This window comes from Bos indicus, chromosome 13 (genome assembly GCF_029378745.1).
Source record: "Bos indicus isolate NIAB-ARS_2022 breed Sahiwal x Tharparkar chromosome 13, NIAB-ARS_B.indTharparkar_mat_pri_1.0, whole genome shotgun sequence".
Lineage (NCBI taxonomy): Eukaryota > Metazoa > Chordata > Mammalia > Artiodactyla > Bovidae > Bos > Bos indicus.
In genome coordinates this window covers 62,440,099-62,461,216 of record NC_091772.1, presented here as the reverse complement: position 1 = coordinate 62,461,216, position 21,118 = coordinate 62,440,099, and positions in this window count along the sequence as shown.

Genomic DNA, 21,118 nt, shown 5'->3' with positions numbered 1-21,118 from the left:
GTATAGCACAGGGAACTGTAATCAATACCTTATGATAACATACAATGGAAAAGAACCTGAAAATATACATATACATAACTGAACCACTTTGCAGTACTCCTGAAACATTGTCACTCAACTATAATTTTAAAAACAAAAGAAGACTATGTGAGACAGCAGACAGGTGACATGTGGTTTGTATTAAATATATATTCTAGACCCCCAAAGGTGATCTGAAAGGGATTAGGCACCTCTGGGGAAGGCAGTGGGCTTCCAAGTGCCTCCTGTATCACTTTGCAAATCTAAGAACCTCTAAGGAACTGACTTGGTGGCAGGTGCTAGCTTGTCCAACAGAGGTGAGTTTGTTTCTTCTGGAATCTCCTTGGAAGGAGCTCCGAGGAAGGATGGGATGACTTACCTGTTTGGGAACTGGAGCCTCCAAACTGAGCAAGATTGGTACTAAGCAGGTAGCAAGGGAGGAGGAGAGCCCGCAGAAACATTCCCATGATCGCTCTAGGCTCCTATGGAAGCAATGCTTGGTCAATAGGACAACACTGATCTGGGATCCAGGAGCCTGGCCATCTCATCCAATCTTCACCATCACTTTCATTTGGGGCTTAATCAAGCCACTCAATTTCTCTGAGCCTCCACTTCTTTATTTGTAAAGCTGAACTTTTACTTGCCCTACCTCTTGAGAGGGAAACATGACCTTAGAGAAGCACTTTTGAATGTGCAGTAAATTCTTCGGCACATGTGAATCTAATAACAGTTGGCATTTACCAAGCTTGTTATGTGCAAAATATTGTGCTAAGGACTTTGTCTGCATCACTGTATTCATCTTCACGAGAACCTTATAAGTTCTATTATTATGCCTTTTTTTATGGTTGATAGTTCTATTTTATTTACCTGATTAATAGCTAGTTCTTCCACTGAGCAGACATGCACACATAATGTCTCATATTTGCCTGTTTAATGCAGGGTGGGGTAAATGAGGTGCAGAGAAGTAAAATGACTTGCTCTGGACCACACAGCTGGTAGATGGCAGTCAGAGTTCAGAGTCTGGCGGGCTGGCCCGGAGCCCACACTATGGCGTGATGCTTCAGCTGGTCGACGTGGTTGAGGCAGTCACCGTTTACATTTACATGTGCCAGGCCCCATGCTGGGTGATTTCCATTCACCATTTCGCATAATCGGATCCTCAGAACAATACTGAGAGGCACACAGTATTAACTCCAATTTGCAGATGAAGAAATGGAAAGGAAAGGATTTGCTCAAAATCACTTGGTGGGTAATGATAGCGAGAATTGTGAGAGATGGTTATTGCTTGAATCCACTCTCTAATACTTGGGCTAGGGGATGAGGAAGACAGCATTTTCCAAAGATAGCCACAACTATATATTTATCTTGTCTTACATGTTATTACAATACTCTGGCCAACTGATGTGAAGAGCTGACTCACTGGAAAAAACCCTGATGCCGGGAAAGATTGAAGGTAGAAGGAGAAGGGGATGGCAGAGGATGAGATAGTTGGATGGTATCACTGACTCAATGGACATGAGTTTGAGCAAACTGCAGGAGATAGTGACAGACCAGGAAGCCTGGGGTGCTGCAGTCCCTGGGGTCACAAAGAGCTGGACGCAACTTAGCAACTGAACAGCAACCTATTATTACACCTGAGCTTCCAGGTGGCACCAGTGGTAAAGAATCTACCTGACAATGCAGGAGATGTAAGAGATAAGGGTCCAATCTCTGGGTGGGGAAGATCCCCTGGAGAAAAATGACAACCCATTCCAGTATTCTTGCCTGGAGAAGCCCATGGACAGAGGAGCCTGGTGGGCTACAGTCCATGGGGTCGAAAAGATTCGGACATCACTGAGTGACAGTATACACATGCTATTACAATATTACTGATACTCTCTCCACTGAGAGGTGGAGTTATCTTTCCTCTCCTTGGATGGAGGGTGGGGGCTGCGATAGGGAGAGGCTGGTGACTGCTAAAATGAATGCAGCACTACTGAAGTGATGCCCTGTGACTTCTGAGTGAGTGAAAGTCGATAAGTCATGTCTGAATCTTTGGGACTACATGGATTGTACAGTCCATGGAATTCTCCAGGCCCAAATACTAGAGTGGGTAGCCCTTCCCTTCTCCAGCGGATCTTCCCAACCGAGGGATCAAACTCAGGTCTCCCGCATTGCAGGCAGATTCTTTGCCAGCTGAGCCACAAGGGAAGCCCCTGTGACTTCTGAAGCTAAGTCATTAAAGAGACAGAACTACTCACTCTCTGCAGGCACTTGCCCTCGAACCTAAGTCCCTGTATTGTGAGGAAGCCCAGGCCAAACACAGAGCCCATGTATAGGAGCTCCAGCTGATGGCAGCAACTCCCTCACTGGAGTTGCCTGCCTGGCTCCCGAAGGCATTTAGATATTTTTCAAAATAGACTTTGTGGAACACACACACTGTGGATCCATCCTCAGGACTGCCGGTTGAGAAGTCAAGGCCAGACCTGTGACTAAACTGAGCTGGATGGAGGGGAAAGGGACACAGGGTCAGTATCAGAGGGCAGTGGGCGAGGGCGGACCTCGTTTACCCTGGGGGAGAGGGGAAACAGATATGGGATGGTGGGCCTGAGCTCTCCCGTGATGGTTGCTCATGACGTCTGGAACATCAGTGAGGGATTCCAGAAAGAATGGGCTGCTGCGCTTCTCCAGGCCTTGGGCTGATCCTGGTGGAGGCACAAGTAGGTCCCCCTGGAGCCATGCCACAGGGCGGCATGCACAGCCATTGCCCAGGAAAGGGGACTTGTTTGGGGGCTGAGTGCACTCCGGGGGGAGGGGAGGCAGATGAGAGGAGAAGCTTGGGTTCCTGGGGGATTTAATTTGATTTAGAGAAATAGAGAAAGCTGATAAATATAACATGGGTGGATCTCACAAACACTACTTTCAGTAAAAGAAGGCAGTCTGATTCTGCTTACATGAAGTTCAAAAGCAGATGAGACTTACCTAAGGTGACAGAGGTCAGAAGACTGGTCACCTCTGGAGGGCAGTACTGAGCAGGGTAGGGCATAAGGGAAACTTTTGGGTGGAAATATCTTGTCTCTGAGCTGGGTGTGGTTACAGGTAGATACACATACGTAAAGAATCATCAAGCTGCATTCTTTACTGCATGTAACTTAAACCTCAATTAAAAACATGAAATTAGAACTTTCCTGGCAGTTTAGTGGTTGGGACTCTGCACTTCTAATGCAGGGTTCAATCCCACATACCATGTGGTGGGGCCAAAAAATAATAAAGTAAATTAAAAAAATTTTTTTTAATATGTGAAGTAAAGAAAGATGGTGGGTAGGCAGGAGGGGTGATCTTTGCTCCCTGAGGGCTTTGCTGTGATGCTTCCTGGGCTCTGGGGCATTAGTTTGTCCCTCTGACTCTCTCTGAAGTCAGGGCACATCTGACATTGTGTTTTCTTTCTTGGTAGCACCTAGGAGGGGGTTGTCTCATACAGCCAATGCACCTTCACTAGCAGGCCGCAGGTGAAGGAGGCAGGAATTATTCCTCATAAGTAGAACAAATGGAATAAGACAGCTAGGACTATCGTTGCTGTTTGCAGACACTCAGTGTAACAATCCTCACCCAGCCCCTCCCCTCGGCATCCAGCTGGCAGGAGCTGCATCCTCCTTCTCACCTGGGACAGGTATGAAGCAGCCCAAGCAGCCCTGGGAGGTGGAGCACCTGTTCTCTTTGGGGCAAACAGTGGGGTCCATGGAACAGCTGGGCCACGTACTGGGCACCTCCTGAGAGCCAGGCCCTGCTCAGCACCCACCTCAAGTCATTTCCAGTGTCCCCTCCTCCCAGGTGGAGGATGTTCTGTGTCCTTAATATTTACCACACATGAGCAAAACAAACACAGAATGTCCATGAGCTGACAGATCTTTGGTCTCTGGACAAGTGGGCTTTGAGTTCCCTCAGGCATGACGTTGGCTGTTTCACAGGCAAGATATATTAAAGGTTGAAGGAAAACATCTAAGGAAAAATGTCTATTCAGGTCTTCTCAGTTTTTAATTGGATTACTTCTTTTTTGGTAATAAATTGTGTGAGCTGTTGTATATTTTGGATATTAACCCCTTATCAGTCATATGATTTGCAAATATTTTCTCCCATTCGGTAGATCGTCTTTTTGTTTTGTTAATGGTTTCCTTTGCTGTATAAAAGCTTTTAGTTTGGTTTGGCCTCATTTGCTTATTTTTGCTTTTATCTTTTTTGTCTAAGGGGATAGATCCAAAAAGTTACTGCTATGATTTATGTCAAAGAGAGGTCTCCCTATGTAAGTTATGAAGGCAACCTAAGTGTCCATAAATAAGTGAATAGATAGAGGATGTCACACACCCACACATACACACACACACACACATATATATGAATATTACTCAGCCTTAAAAAGAATGGAATAATGCCATTCTTAGTGAAATAGACTGGAGAAGGCAATGGCACCCCACTCCAGTACTCTTGCCTGGAAAATCCCATGGATGGAGAAGCCTGGTGGGCTACAGTCCATGGGGTCGCCAAGAGTCGGACACAACTGAGCGACTTCACTTTCACTTTTCACTTTCCTGCACTGGAGAAGGAAATGGCAACCCACTCCAGTATTCTTACCTGGAGAATCCCAGGGATGGGGGAGCCTGGTGGGCTGCCGTCTATGGGGTCGCACAGAGTCAGACACGACTGAAGCGACTTAGCAGCAGCAGCAGTGAAATAGACAGAGAAAGACAGATGCTCTGTTATCCCTTGTATGTGGAATCTAAAAAAATAAAACAAAGGCATGTATATAACAAAAGGGAAACAGATTCGCAGACACAAAGAACACACTAGTGGTCACCAGTGGGAAGCAGCAAGAGAGGGGTAAGGTAAGGATATGAGATTAAGGATTAAGAGATACAAACCACTATGCATAAAATAGATAAGCAACAAAATATATTGTACAGAGAAGAGAAATAGCCATTATTCCATAATAACTTTACATGGAATACAACCTATGAAGTTCTGAATCACTACGTTGTACACCTGAAACTAATATTATAAATCAACTATACTTCAATTTAAAAAAAAAAAAGGTTGAGGGTTCCCATTTTGCAGACCTAGAAACTGAGGCAGAGAAGGCAATGGCACCCCACTCCAGTACTCTTGCCTGGAAAATCCCATGGATGGAGGAGCCTGGTAGGCTGCAGTCCATGGGGTCGATAAGAGTCGGACACGACTGAGCGACTTCACTTTCACTTTTCACTTTCATGCATTGGAGAAGGAAATGGCAACCCACTCCAGTGTTCTTGCCTGGAGAATCCCAGGGACAGGGGAACCTGTTGGGCTGCCGTCTATGGGGTCACACAGAGTCAGACACGACTGAATCGACTTAGCAGCAGCAGCAGCAGCAGCAGAAACTGAGGCCTTAGGGTCGCCTGGCAGGTCAGTGATGGAACCAAGACCTGAAGCTGGGTTCCAGCTCCTTCCTTACCTCCACCTGGCTGCTCTCCGGGCTTCTGAGTGTGGGGACTGCAGCACCCTTACCTGGGAAGTGGGTCCGGTCACCCAGGACCTGTGGGCCTCCTCTGCTTGATCACAAAGTGAGAGCCAGGAGTGGAGATGAGCTTAAGTAGTACGAGGGCCAAGGGGTGGGCCAGGGATGGAGGGGGTGGGCAGATGGCCTGAGGAACCTGGGCAGGGCTCTGGGGAGGACTGGCCACTTCTGGTTAATACCAGAATAGGGAGGGAGATGGTGCAGAGCCATGGCTGTACCCTGGAGGCCTGAGGAGGATAAGGCCAGGAGACTGTCCACACCAGCAACCTGGGTGGGAGTTGTGACTTCCTGAAAACACCACAACCCGTACGTGTATGTGCCTACACACCTGTGTGTGTGCTCTGGGTGTGTGTACACTGTGTGTGTGTGTGTCTACAGACTTGTCTGTGTGTGCACTGTGTCTGAGTATGTGAACACGTGTGTGCACCTCTGTGTGTGTGTGTGTGTGTGGTGGGGCTCTCTGGTGTGCTCATGTCTCCAAGGGCACATCCACTAAGTTCTGGGAAGAAACCACGGCTTTCACCTGATTCCCCAAGGCAACCTTAGCCCCCTGGGAATTTGCTCCTTACTCCAAGGCCACTCTCATGAAGTCTCAGTTTTCTTGGAGAGAAAAAATCGCTGACTTGGGGAATACTATCAGCCCTTCTGTGAGTATCCCATGGTTCCTCAGAGAAATCTCAGAATTCCTAATGGGAACTGAGGGGACACTCCAAATTCTTGAGGGATGCTAACCTCTCCATGTGAAATCTCCCTATTTCTATAAAATAGAGGTCTTTTATTTCCTTCTAAACAGAATTCTCGGTATTTCCTGACAACTGGGTGTTTCCTCAGAAATACTATTGTTCCATAAGCATGTCAGAAATAACAAATGCTAGAGAGGGTGTGGAGGAAAGGAAATCCTCCTACACTGTTTGTGGGAGTGTAAATTGGTGCAGCTACTATGGAGAACAGTATGGAGGTTCCTCAGAAAACTAAAAATAGAGTTGCCATATGATCCAGTAACCCCACTCCTGGGCATATATGTGGACAAAAGATACACATACTCCAATGTTCACAGTAGCACTATTTACAATAGCCAAGGTATGGAAGCATCCCCAATGTCCACTGACAGATGAGTGGATAAAGAAGACGTGCGCCACTTCTTTGCAACACCACTGACTGTAGCCCGCCAGGCTCCTCTGTCCATGGGATTTTCCAGGCAAGTACATTGGGGCGGGTTGCCATGCCCTCCTCCAGGGGAGTATTCCTGAACCAGGAACTGAAACCTGCATCTCTTACATCTCCTGTATTAGCAGGTAGGTTCTTTACCGCTAGCGCTACCTGGGCAGCCCCCACAATGGAATATTACTCAGCCATAAAGAAGAATGATGGACCTAGAGATTATCATACTAAGTGAAGTCAGTCAGAAATAGATGAATACCATGTGGTATCACTTTTATATGGGATGTAAAATATGATGCAAATGAACTTGTGTACAAAACAGAAACAGACTCACGGACGTAGAAAGCAAGTTTATGGTTACCAGTGGGGGAGGGGTAAACTAGGAGCTGGGGACTAACAGATACACAGGACTGTGTATGAAATAAACAACACGGACCTACTGGATAACACAGCACAGGGAGCTATATCAATATCCTGGAATAAGCCTTAATGGAAAAGAAGATGAAAATGAATATATATTTTATATATAAAACTGAATTACTTTGCTGTTCACCAGAAAGTAACACAACATTGTAAATCGACTATACTTCAGTTTAGGAAAAGACGCATGGGCGAAAAGAAAAAGAATGTCAGTGTCTCTGAAGAAGCCATACAAATCCTGTGGGAATTCCAGGAACTTGTCAATGTTCTAAGGAATCTAGATGTACCTGGGAAATTCTGGTTCTAGCTGAGGGAAGAACTACAATTTCTCTGGACATAGTAGTCATGCCAGCTCCCAAGGGGGCACTGAGGGAATCTGGGAGCCCACAGGCTGCCCCTGGCGTCTACACCAGGATCTGAGGGTCCCCTGGGCTAGGAGCAGGACCTTGAGTGTATCCCTTTCTCATTGCTGGGTCTCAGGTTCCCACTAGGTACTGGCTTTAGTGGTGCCTCCCTGATGGACAGGGTGAGTAACTTGCGAACTGCAAAGGGTGGTACCCCCTGAAGGGGCTGTTGTGACCACGAGGATGGATGTCTCTGTTACTGTTCACTCCTCTTCACTGGGGGTCTCCCTGGCCCCATGCCCGGTGGAGAGGAATCAGAGGCAAGGCAAGTCCGAGGCCCCTGACCCCCATGGGCCTCTCCTCAGCCCATTTTCTTATCCCTTCCAGGCATCCAGGCTGTCCCCAGCGCTCTCAGGTGCCACTGCTGTGGGAGCCTGGAGTCGGTCACAAGGACACGTGGGCTAGGCGGGCTGCCAGGAGAGGACTGGCTGATCTGCGAGCTGCCTGCAGGCTCTTGGCCCATTTCACACCTCATGCAGCAGAAGGAAGACAAACAGCCCCACCAGGGTGGAATGATGCCAGGCCTGAGGGGTGAGACAGCGTGACCAGGATGAGTCAGGGGTGAGTGCACACAGAGGAGCTAGGCAGCCCCCTGGCTGAGCCCCTTCCACCTTGGACGCTGCAGTTTGCACCGTCTGTAAGAGACGCATCAGGGGCTGGAGACGGCCATCTGGGAGGGTTATCCGCTGACAGTGGAGCAAAGCAGCCTGGCCAGCTGCCACCCCCACCTGCAGTCTGTTCATGCCCAGAGTCCAGATGCACCACCTGGGGAGGGGAGGGGGGCTCCCTTTCCATTTCTGGGGGACTTATGTGGGGCATCACTCTACAGCCTTGGAAGATACACTGTGCTTTTTAATCAGACCAAGAGTAAACTCCACAATTCTTTTTGTTTGTACTGAGTCATAGAATTTTTAAAAACCGTGTACTTCTCACACCCTTGAAGCAGAGCATACAGATAAGTGCACACAGAGAAGCAGAGAGCTGCGGGACTTGGTGTAAAGTGAACCTTCCCACGTGCTGTGGACTGAATTGTGACCACACCACCCCTCAACTGATATGGTGATGTCTTTGCTCCTGTGCTCAGAACATGACTGTATTTGCAAGCAGGGTCTTTAAAGAGATGATTAAGTTCAATGACGTCATGAGGATCGGCCCTAACCCAGTAAGAGGGGCATCCTTGTGGAGCCAGGGTGCTCCATTCAGTACTCTGCGATGACCTGTATGGGAAAAGAATCTAAAACCAAAGTGGATATGTATACATCCAACTGGTTCACTCTGCTGTACAGCAGAACGTAATACAGCATTGTAAATCAATGCCCCAATAAAAATTAAGGAGAAAAAAAGACTGGTGGTGTCCTTGTAAGAAGAAGAGGTTGGTGCTAAGAGAAAGTCAAGGCAGGGAACATGAAGGGTTGACAGGAAGGGAGAGAAATTTTAGACACAGAAGTCAGAGAAGGCCTCACTGAGAAACTGACTTAGACAAGATAGCACAGGGTAAGAGAAGCAGCTATAGTTATATCTAGAAGGATGAACAATCTGGGCAGAGGGACAGCAGTTGCAAAGGTCCTGGGGTGGGAAAGGTGCTGGTGTGTTCGAGGGATAGTTGGGAGGCCAGCAAAGCTGTCTTGATGCTGACAAGTGGGAAAAGAACAGAGGATGAGGTCGAATAGTCAAGGAGAGAGACGTACTTCTTTCATCCACAATATGATCCACAATGAGAAAAAATTTTTCAAATCTCCCTTGAATTTAAGGCACTAAATATTTAAAATAATCTTTTAGGGACTTCCCTGAAGGTCCAATGCAGGGGTGCTGGTTCAATCCCTGGTCAGGGAGCCAAGACTCCACATGCCTGGCAGCCAAAAAATCAAAATATATAACAGAAGCAATATAGCAATATTGTAACAAATTAAATAAAGACTTTAAAATGGTCCACATCAAAAAGTAAAATAATCTTTTAGATTATTATTGTAGAAGAGGAAAACATTTTTCTCTACACTTCTAGATTCTTTTGATTGGTCTATTAATTAAACTGAAATAAGGTAGATTAACAGAAGAAAAATGAATTTAATTATGTCTGTATGGGAGTTCCATAAAAATATGAGAAAGAAAAGGTGAAAGTCGCTCAGTCATGTCTGACTCTTTGCAACCCCATGGAATACAGTGGAATTCTCCAGGCCAGGATTCTGGAGTGGGTAGCTGTTCCCTTCTCCAGGGAATCTTCCCAATCCAGGTCTCCCTCATTACCGGTGGATTCTTGACCAGCTGAGCCACCAGGAAAGTCCAATACTGGAGTGGGTAATCTATCCCTTCTCCAGCGGATCTTCCCGACCCAGAAATCAAACCGGGGTCTCCTGCATTGCAGGCAGATTCTTTACCAGCTGAGCTACCAGGGAAGCCCAAAAATATGAGAATCAAGGCCAAATGCAGCAGCTGACACCTCTGTGCCATCCTGAACTAAGGAACTGGATACTGGCCTGGGGCCCAAAGTGGAGGAGAGTAATTCACAGGACAATAAGGAGAGGAGATGTTTGCTAGTTAGATGTATACCCTGCCATAGAGTTAGGTCATTCGGATAGAAGTTATCTCTGTGGGACTTCCCTGGTTGATCTAGTGGCTAGGACTTCGTGCTCCCAATGCAGTGGGCCCGGGTTCGATCCCTAATCAGGGAACTGAATGCCACACGCCACAACTAAAAGTTTGCATGCTGCAACTAAGAAAAAATAGATCCTGTTTGCTGCAATGAGAATCAAAGATCCTGTGTGCAGCAACTAAGACTTGGCATAGCCAAACAAATAAATAATTAGTTAAAAAAATAATAGTAGATACAATTTTTTTTTAATTTATCTCTGATAATAGCTCTCTCCTTGAGCCAGGCCCCCTATTTAAAATAATTAAGGGAGAGGTGAAAGTTTTTCTTGAGTGTCTGGTGGGCTTGATTGTCTTCAGCTCAAAATAATCTACATGCCAAAATGGGCTATTTGAGGGTCACATATTCTGCTCCCCTTTGAGCTTCGCTGGTGGCTCAGTGGTAAAGAATCTGCCTGCAGTGCAGGAGACCTGGGTTCAATCCCTAGGTTGGGAAGATCCTCTATAAGAGGAAATGGCAACCCACTCCAGTATTCTTGCCTGGAGAATCCCATGGACAGAAGAGCCTGGCAGGTTACAGTCCATAAGGTTGCAGAATTGGACATGACTGAGTGATTAAAATACTATAATCTGTTAAATTTTTAAATGACAATTTAACACAAAGTAATATTGATTGAGAAATGGATGTTTTAATGAAGTGGATGGCTTTTTCGCAATTAGCTGTTTTACTTGTGAATTAATTTACTCATTGCTAGAAAGCAAGGTTCAGCACCCATCAAAGACTTAATTTGCATCTTCAGAGAGCTAAGTGCCATGAACAATTCTGTATACTTTTTCAGCAAATAAACAGAGAGGCATGAAAGGAGTTTTATTAAAATTGTGTTGCTCAATTCTTTGAACAGCTTTCAATGTATATGACAAAAATCATGAGGGGATGTATTATCAAAAAATGTTTCTCAATAACTCCAAGTAGGTTAAGACTAGGAGCAATAATAACACTCCTCTTTTGTTGAAAGCAAATTGAAAACCACTTGGCTTGTTACCTGGACATTCCAGGATCACTCACAGCCCATTTATTCCAAGCCCTGGAGGTGATGTTCCAAGGCAAAGCTCTTGAGTAGGAACTGGGGCAAAGAGAAAAATGTTTTATAATGAAGTTCCAAAGAAACATTAGAAGAAGGAAAGGTGGTAAGGTTCGTGGAGGAAGCCACTCTTGAAAAGAGGGTTCTGGGAATGAAAACATAGAAAAGTTGGAATCAGTAAATGGATTCCCATAAAAATCCTATAAATGAACCTATGGAGAGTTTTCTTATAACTCTGCTGCAACCCACAGGACTCACAACATGGTGATGCATGGAACATGCATCTGTGGATTCTAGGTTTAAATCCTGAGTCTTCCTTTTATTATCAGTGTGTTTTCAGACTGCTTAACTAACCTACACCTGTTTCCTCATCTGTAGAATGGGAGCAAGAATAAAGACATTAAAGAATAAGAAAATAAAGGGTTTGGCCATGTGGCACCCACCACAAGGCAAGTGCTCAGAGGATCTTGGTTGCTATTGTGATAAGACTTTACATCTCTCTTTGGTGGTGTTTTATCACCATTTTACCATTTTTATTCTCATTAATTAGACTATCTTGGGAGTGAGGGAGCCCAAGAAGCAGGACTTCTGAATCCCACCCTCCTCAACCCAAGCAGCACCACTCTCATCTGGTTTTCTATTTGGGCTGTCCAGAAACCCTCACTCATTTTTTCATCTTGATTATACTATACTTGATTATCCCTGGTGGCTCAGACAGTAAAGAATCCACCTGCAATGCAGGAGACCTGGGTTCAATCCCTGGGTTGGGAAGATCCCCTGGAGGAGGGCATAGCAACACACTCTAGCATTCTTGCCTGGAGAATCCCCAGGGACAGAGGAGCCTGGTGGGCTACAGTCACATTGCAAAGAGTTGGACACAACTAGGCTTAAGCCTTTCTATCGTACTTATTCCCTGGTGGCTCCACAGTAAAGAATCACCTGCAATGCAGGAGACCCAGGTTCCCTCCCTGGGTCAGGAAGATCCTTGGAGAAAGAAATGGCTATTCACTGCAGCATTCTTGCCTGGAAAATCCTATGGACAAAGGAGCCTGACAGGCTGCGGTCCATGGGGTTGCAAAGAGTTGGACACGACTGAGCAACTAAGCACAATGATAACTTACAGTGAATGATGTTGGATTCATGATCTCCAAAGAAGGAGATTTAACCTCAGGACAAGGGACCAGGCTTGATCACTCAAGAGCTTTTGTGTAGCAGAGTTTTATTAAAGTATGAAAAGGGACAGAGAACGCTCCTGACATAGACATCTGAAGGGGGAATGGAGAGTGCCCCACTCGCTAGTGTGACACGACTGAGTGTGCATACACCTCAACTCACAATCCTTAGTACAGAGTTTAAGCTGAGTTGTTTTGTTGTATAATCATCAACTCTGGGCTTAAAGGGAAAAAGAAAAGTCTGTCCTTTTCTCCTTCTTGAGAACTCCTGACCCCTCTCTCCTCCTTGGGGATCCCGGACTTCTTATCAACCTACCTAGGAACTGACTTTCTCAACAACACAGCACATACTTGATTATACTATATTAGACTACAGTGTGATGTGATCTCATTGAGGTTGATTACCTCAATCCTAGTAGGTATTCTCATCGGTAAACTAACCGATGAGACAGTTCAGCATGAAAACCCTTTGGTGCAAAGGGTTACCCCCACCTCCTCTGGTCACTTTGCATGGCCCTATGTTGGGGTGGGCTTAAATGTCACCCCATCATTTCCTTGGGTTAGGTTGGAAGCATGCACACCAAAGTCAGGACAACCTGCATTTGAATCTCCGCTCTGCTCTTCCGGCACTGGGTGACCTCGAGTCCTCTCTCTGAGTCTCAGTCTCTGCATCTGTAAAGTGGAGTCAGTGGCTGCATCTTCTGTGAAGCGCTGTTGTGATGCCTGAATGAATTGCATGCCAAGACTTTATCCCCGTGCCAAGCACCATCACGATGCTAGGCACAAAGTAAACTGGATCCACTGTTGTTAAGATTTGCACAAAGAGCCCCACAGGCATGATCAGGGGGCCTCAGCTGCCATTGAGCACTGCCTTTTCCTCACCAGGTAGTCCTGGCAAGTCATACCCATTCCGTGCCTCAGTGCTCCCCTTGTGAAATGGGAATCCCAATCCCTACTTCTCCTCACAGTTCCCAGATAAAGGTCAAATGAGATCACAGCTACCACACATAACCCTCCAGTGGGAGAGGCTGCCCAAGTCTGGGAAGGGGACCTGGGGCCCTCATTTCCCACTCTGAGAAATGACAGGGCCCAGAGGCCACGGGCTGTGTCTTGGCCAGGACTCAGCCTGGGCAAGGGTTTCCAGGCTCCAACTTGGCTCCCCAAGCAGTAGAGCTGCCTAAATTCAAGGGATGGTGGGGAGGGGAGGCTGTATGCACCCTGGAATATAGCAACTGCTTGGAAAATGATTGTTATATAAAGGATCAGATGTGTGGCTCCATATAGGGTTCAGCTCAGTTCAGTTCAGTCGTTCAGTCGTGTCCAACTCTTTGCAACCCCATGAATCGTAGCACGCCAGGCCTCCCTGTCCATCACCATCTCCCAGAGTTCACTCAAACTCACATCCATCGAGTCAGTGAGGGTAGGGAAACCATTTACCACAGATTGGGACTTGAATCCACGTGCTGGCATTTGAACTCAGTCAAAACCCTGCTTGGGACTTGAACCCACATGGATGGGACTCAAACCCAGCCAAAACCCACAGTACCCGGTTTCAGAACCTAATAAAGCTCAGGTTTTTAATGTCTCATCACAGAAAGAATTCAGTGACTGGCAAAGTGGTACATAAGAAGTGGATTGAGCCATTACAGAAGGCGAGTGCAGCAGCTGCGAAATGTGGCATGGTTAGTTTTTTTAATAGACTGGATAATTTCATATGCTAATGAGTGGGAGGACTATTCCAACTATTTTGGAGAAGGGGCGGAGATTTCCAGGATTTGGGCCACAGCCCACTCCTTGGTCTTAACAGTGCCTTGTAACTGTCATGGGACTTGAACCCACGTGCTGGCACTCGAGCCCAGCCAAAACCTCCGAGTGTGTCATTTCACGTGCTGATTCAGGATCAAGGTCTAATCTTGGCTGCCATCTTCGTCCCATTTGCTTCTAATCAGTTTATGTTGTGCCCTCAGGCTATGTCTTTCAAAGTTGTGCCCTGCCCCTTTCTCTCCTGTTATGGTAGTGTCAGGAGCTGGGAGACTTTTCTTGGTCCAGAAACCAGGGAACAAAGACTGAACTTGCATAGGGACAACAGAACAGTTTGAATCATCCCAGCAACTTGGAGGGGGTGGGTGGAGCAAGACTGAGATGGAGGAAGAAGGCAAGTAAAGGAAGAAGAGAGAGCTCTGACAATGGTGCAGTCTGAGCAACTAGGAGAAAGATGCAGAATTCCCCAGAGGAAGATAAATGGTCAGCTAACAGCAGAGATGGCAGCATTCAGGTTGGAGGTAGGGTGGGGCGTGAGGTCAGCTCAGGGCTCAGAGCAAAGGCTCTTTATCACTGACCCCACAGATACCTAAGGCAACTGCCTGGTTTGTTCTTATCGAGCCCAGGCCATGCCAGCTTCTGTATTTGCTCTTTGCAGAGTCACCTCTTGCCTGGAAAGTGACTGGGGCTGGGAGTTGAAGGCTGGCCAACTCTATCATATTTGGTTCATTCCTTGATGCAGGAGAGAGGGACAGACTTAATGCCTTGGGGGGGGGATCTCTTGGAACACCCTACAAAGAGGTCAAGCCCAACCGAGTCCAAGCCTAACCCTGGCACCTGCTTGCTCTTTCCCACCTCAGTGTCCCTGACTGCCCAATGGGGATGGTAAACGAAAGCAATATTCCTCAAAGTCTTTCTGGCAGCCTGTCTGAAGCGTGTTATATTCAGACTCCAGTCTCCCATCCCGAAGCTACTGAGTCAGAAGCTCTGGGGAGTGGGAGGCCCGGGAGCCTGCATCTGTACACACTGCGGGGTATTCTGTGCTCACCAGGATTTGAGCTGCAGTGATGATAGAGAAATAGCTTTGACATGGACTCAGAAGACGTGGTCCCAACCCTGCCACGCTACTCCCAGCGTGTGGCCCTGGGCTAGTCCCTTTGCCTCTCTGGGCCTCAGTTTCCCCAGATCCAAAGTAGCATCTCTTAAAATCTGCCAGAGGGGTGGGGTTGCATTTCTTGAGCACCTGCACCCACACCTGGGTTTTTAAGTTGACTGTGACATTGAATCACAGACACTGACTCTACTCCAGAAATCATCTTCAAAATGGGAAGTTTAATCATTTGAGAGGGAGACTGGACAACACTGGTGGAGCGCCTACATCCAGTCAGGGAGCCTCAGGGCCTGGCAGGAAGGAGGTGGTGACTGAGAGCACCGGTTGGCGTTCTGTGCCTAAGCTTAGACCTCGGGGCTCAGTATTGGGAAACCTCAGGAGATCAGATTGGGTGGACATCCTCTTCACAGAGGGAAGTCCTGGGAAAAAGAAATGCCAATATCCAGGTGACCAGGCCTCTCCGAGTGGCCTCCTCTCTTTCTCCAAGCCCCTGATTGAGGCTCCAGCCTTTCCTACTGTGGCCTGCCTTGTCCGCTTCGGCATGTCCAACACCAGCACCAGGTTCCTCCCCTTCCTCAAGAACCTTCTACAGCTCCCCACCTGCCAAACTCTTTGGCCAGCCTTCCACGCCCCCATCTCCTGCTGCTTACCTGCTTCTATCAGACCTTTTTCTCTTCTCCAAACCCTCTGGGCTTCCTTACTTCTGTGCCTCTGCTCACTGCGGTGCAATGGAAGAGAGCCAGTGAATTTCAGAGGTGGTAGGGCCACTTTCAAGGCTCTGTGACACTGTGACATTTTGATGAAACTGGAAGGGCTCTTGTGAGTGATTTGACTAAATGAGTCGAACAGAAATGCCACCATGTGACTTCCAAAACTGGATAATAAAAACATTACTCAGTTTCCATTCTGTGCCTTTGAATCCGGAACGGGGACAGGCTGTCCACATGCAGGTGTTCTGGCCAACAGCCACTGTCAACTGCCAGACAGGTGAATGAAGAACACTTCAGGTGAGTCCATCCCCCAGATATCAAGTCACCCAGCCATTATTCCCAGTTGAGGGCTCACACCTTGGAACAGAGATGAGCTGCCCTGATCCACAGAATTTATGTGGTAACTAAAACTCTAATATCACTTTGCTGACTTGTAGTCAAAGCTATGGTTTTTCCAGTAGTCATATATGGATGTGAGAGCTGGACCATAAAGAAGGCTGAGTGCTGAAGAATTGAAGCTTTCGAACCATGGTGCTGGAGAAGACTCTTGAGAGTCCCTTGGACAGCAAGGAGATCAAACCAGTCCATCCTAAAGGCAATCAACCCTGAATATTCATTGGAAGGACTGATGTTAAAGCTGAAGCTCCAATACTTTGGCCACCTGATTCGAAGAGCCAACTCACTGGAAAAGACCCTGGTGCTGGGAAAGATTGAGGGCAAGAAGAGAAGGGGGTAACAGAATGAGATGGTTGGATGGCATCACTAGCTAAATGGTCATGAGTTCGAACAAGCAACAGAGAGATAGTGAAGGACAGGGAAGCCTGGTGCTGCAGTTCATGGGGTCACAAAGAGCTGGACACAACTTAGCAACTGTACAACAACAACAACTAAAATTGTGCTTTATGACACAAAGTTTTGATGTAGTTTGTTACTCAAGATTAGTAGCAGAAACATCTATGAAGCAAGCTCTTTGAGCGGGACACCTCATGGAGTTACCTGAGAAGTCTCATTGCATGTCCTGCCATGAAATCTTCTGGCTGCTCCCCAGTGCTTCAGGAAGCCCTCTCACTCCCATGCATAAAGCTGGAATCCCCGTAATTTTGAGGAGCATCCTCGGTTTATCAGGGAACCCTCAGAATCATCCCAAACTGGTGAAGATGCTTAATAAAGCCTCTTAAATTTTAAATTTAAAATAAATTTAAATTTTAATTTTAAATTTAAAATAACAGTTTATTTGGCTTTTGCCATTGTCAACTCAGGATGCATTGATGGTTTGGTCCATCTACTGTGAGCAGAAGGAAGGGGCAATGTGATCTGAGGCCTGAACAGTCAGGCCAGGTGTTGAAGATCATCTCTTGAGTCAGCAGGGCTAAGCCCACCAAGCCTCACTCCTCTGTTATATACCTGTCACTGACCCAGAAGTCCCAGTGTTCTAGACCACCCATTATCATTTGGACCATCCACCCCAAGCTTCTCTGCCCAAATTCTCATCTGATCCAACCTTATCTCCTTTTCCTTCCCTAGTCTTCCAAACCTTTCCATCTTCTCACTTTGAAAGAATGTCTGAGCATATCCTTTGACTTCTGAGAAATCATAGCCAATAGGAAATGAAATGAGTTGCTTATGACCCCCAGATGTACCCGCCTAAAAACAGTTCAATTCTTTCAAAAATTAAACAGCAGAAAAACAAACTTGTTGAAGGATGTGGGTATTCTAATGTCTGAGAAAGATGTGAGGGACATATGGACGGCTTCACTGCCCCTTCACCTGCACAGGACCAGCTGTGGGGCTGGAGAAGGGGGTTGGGGGCAGACCCTGCAGGGCCTTGTGAGCAGTGGTGAGGGGTCTGTATTTCACTCTGGGTACCACAAAAAGTCCATAGATGAGCTTGAAGCAGAGAAGGTAGGTGATTGGTCGTGCAATTTAAAAGACCCAACCCTCTGGCGGCTGAGTGGAGAATGGTGCAAGATTGGAAGGAGGGAGACCAGTGAGGAGGCCGGAGCAGGGGTTCATAGGAAAGATGATGGGAGGGGAACCAAGGTGGAGGTAGAACTAGAAACAATGGATGAATTCATAAGGATTTATAGGAGGTGGTTCTAACACTGGAAGTAGGAACAGAGCAGCCTTAGCCACTGGCCTGGGAACCAACTTCTGGTCACCCTCTTGAGGCACCGCCCTTTAAGGTGGGACTTCCTCCCCTCTAACCCTTCCCAAGGCAGGCTGGACAGGAAGTTCCACCCTACTTCTTTCTGAGCCCACCTCCCAGGAGCTAAGGTTTGGGTGTTTCCAAGAGACCAGGAGAGAAAGAGACCCTGGATCCTGGGGAAGGTAATAGATTGTGAAGGTCCCTAGAGGGGTCTCTGATGATGCTTCCTCCTCAGACAGGCCTTCTCTGACCACCCAAAGGTGCCTCACCCTCTCTCTTCCCTCCTTGATATGTATCCATGTTTATCTTTTTAACCCTCAAGACCATCTCAAAATAGCCTTTTTGTTTGTTAATTTACTTATTCTTGTTTTCTTAGAATTTATTGTTAAAGATCTGTCTTGTGGAGTAAGACTGAAGCTCCAGGAAGGCAGAATTGGTAGCCACTTAGTGAATGAATGAATGATGCAGTCAGGAATAAACCTAATACATTGGGTTACAATAGACTAAATAATAAATATAAACTAAATAATTTAACTCTCTGACATTTAAGTGAAAGAGAAAATAAGACATGGAGGGAAAGTTCTTTTTAAAAATCACTGGGAGGAAGATACAAAAGGACTTAAAAAGGACTTCAATACTTTTTTGCCCCTCAAGGCAATAAGCTGGCATCAAATAACTGCTAAAACTGCTCTAAATGTCCTCTGTGGCTCTAATGGAGCTGTTTGGAGGAAAAACTCCTGCCTTCCTCTAGGAAGGATCCCTTAGGCATCTCTTGCTAGCAATGCCAAGTACCCTTCCTTGTTCTCAGTTTAGCTGATCAGAGGTGCACAAATTAAACAGAAACTTCAGTAGAGTTGGGAGGCCAGAATGGGGAATTCTCACATCCCATGACAATAGGAAGAAGAAAGACTCCTCTTCTCTCCTGGCAAGGACTCAGCCAATGAAAAACCATGGACCCTTTGTTTACTACAGCCCTCGAAACTTCCTTTCCCCCTCTATAAAAGTGTTCTCCTTCTCTTGCCATGGGGGGACATGCACACAGGTCACCATGGTTGCAGACCCCAAGTTACACTTTTCTGCTTGTCCTGAATAAGTTCATCTTTGCTGAAGAAATAACTGGCAGTCTTTTAGTTCTAGGTCAACAGAGGCAAGAGGGTCCCAAAGGCTCACACTCTAGAAATTCTAACCACAGCAAGCAGAAATTAAACACTTACTGTGTGCCAGCCTTGGTGCTAATAAGCACCTCAGAAAACAAAAAATGATCTCATTTAAATAGCCTCACACTCATTTTAAGGTATTATTATTATTATCCATTTTACATATAACAAAGTGCTAGTCACTCAGTCACAGCTGACTCTTTGCAACCCCATGGACAGTAGCCTGCCAGGCTCCTCCATCCATGGAATTCTTGAGGCAAGAATACTGGAGTGGGTTGCCATTCCCTTCTCCAGGGGATCTTCCCAACCCAGGGATCGAACCCGGGTCTCCCTCATTACAGGCAGATTATTTATCATCTGAGCCACCAGCGAAGCCCACTGATAAGAAAACTCAAGATTAGAAGGCTAAAGGGCCTCACTAAGTCAACCAGTGACAGTGATGGAATGTGAACCCCATTCTCCTGACTCCAAAAGTCTTGCTCTTTAATGACCTCCTGATGCCAGAATTGAGGCTGGTGATGTATAAAGCTGTCCTGTGGCAGGGAAACCTCTCTGTAGAATGCTGTCTGATTGTTTTCAACATGAAGAGATTGGCCGTTTTCCTCACTGTCTGGCAGAGAAGGAGCTTTGGGATGGGGCTTGGGGAGCAGTTGCTCTGAGCAGACCGTACATGGCCAGAGTCTAAGTTTCAACGGACATACAGTCATTAGGCTTTATTTCTAGAAAAAGAGCTTGTTTGTAAAGAACCCATCTGGGAGCTTCCTTGCTCATTTTGTGGGCTGCTGCTGCATCCGTGCCTCCTCAGCTTGGACCTGAAGACATGAGATGCCTAGTATTTCTGCAGAATCTCTATGGCAACAGGAGCCTCACTGCCCCTCAGCTCTAACCACAGATAAGACCTGTGGTTAGACATAGAAGACCTTACCATGCTCACGCATATACCTGGTTTCCCCTTCCTCCTGATCATACTTCCCTACCCCTTGAAGTCAAGCTAGATCATGTGACCTGCTTTGGCCAATGAAGTGTGAGTGAAAGCGATGCTTCCTGGTGGAAGCCTGGAAGTGCTGGTGCTTGACTCCCTCCTTATGCTTTCTTTGCTCTGGGGACTGTGCAGATGTGGGGACAAATTCAGCCCAGGGCTTCCCACCTGCAGCTTATGAACAGAGACAGTGTGGTAAGTGGAGAGGGCTTGAGCCTTGCAGTTAAATCATCAGGTTTAAACCCCAGCTCTGTCATTTTGCAGCTGTGCAACCTTGGGCAAGTCATTGCAATTCTTGATGCCTCAGTTTCCCCACCTGCAAAATAGGAACTATCCTGATATCTACCTCATGGTGCTCTCATGAGGTTAAATGAGATCAAATCCCAAAGTCTCAGTGCCAGGCTCAGCAGGTAGCAAGCACGCCATAAACATCTCTCAGGAGGATGAGGCAGGAGGATATCTTATTTTTGCCTCTTTCATCTCTCCCCTGGGACCTGAGATACACCCATCCACCACCCTTCCGGCTGGTGGTGGATGGGTGTAAATCACATGCTGGGAACACAGAGAAGATGGGGAGGGGAGAGGGCAGGTGAAAGCTGAGAAAGGAGTGGAGACCTTTGTCATCTTGGCAAATGGGAGTTAGGCCAGAGGGCAGCCCTCCAGCAGTGTGCAGTCAGTCTAATGACTTTGAACTTGCTACTTCTGAGTGCTGACCCTCCCCGTGCGCTGTGGAGTTGGGGTGGGAGAATTGAGGAATGAGAGATCAGCCAAGCTGAGAGCTGAAGAAGGCAGTGAGAACTGAATTAAGGTCCCCCCCTGCCCATCCACAGGGTCCTCAGAGGTGTCAGGCATTTTTCAGTAATGGACTGAACCATCTTTCATGA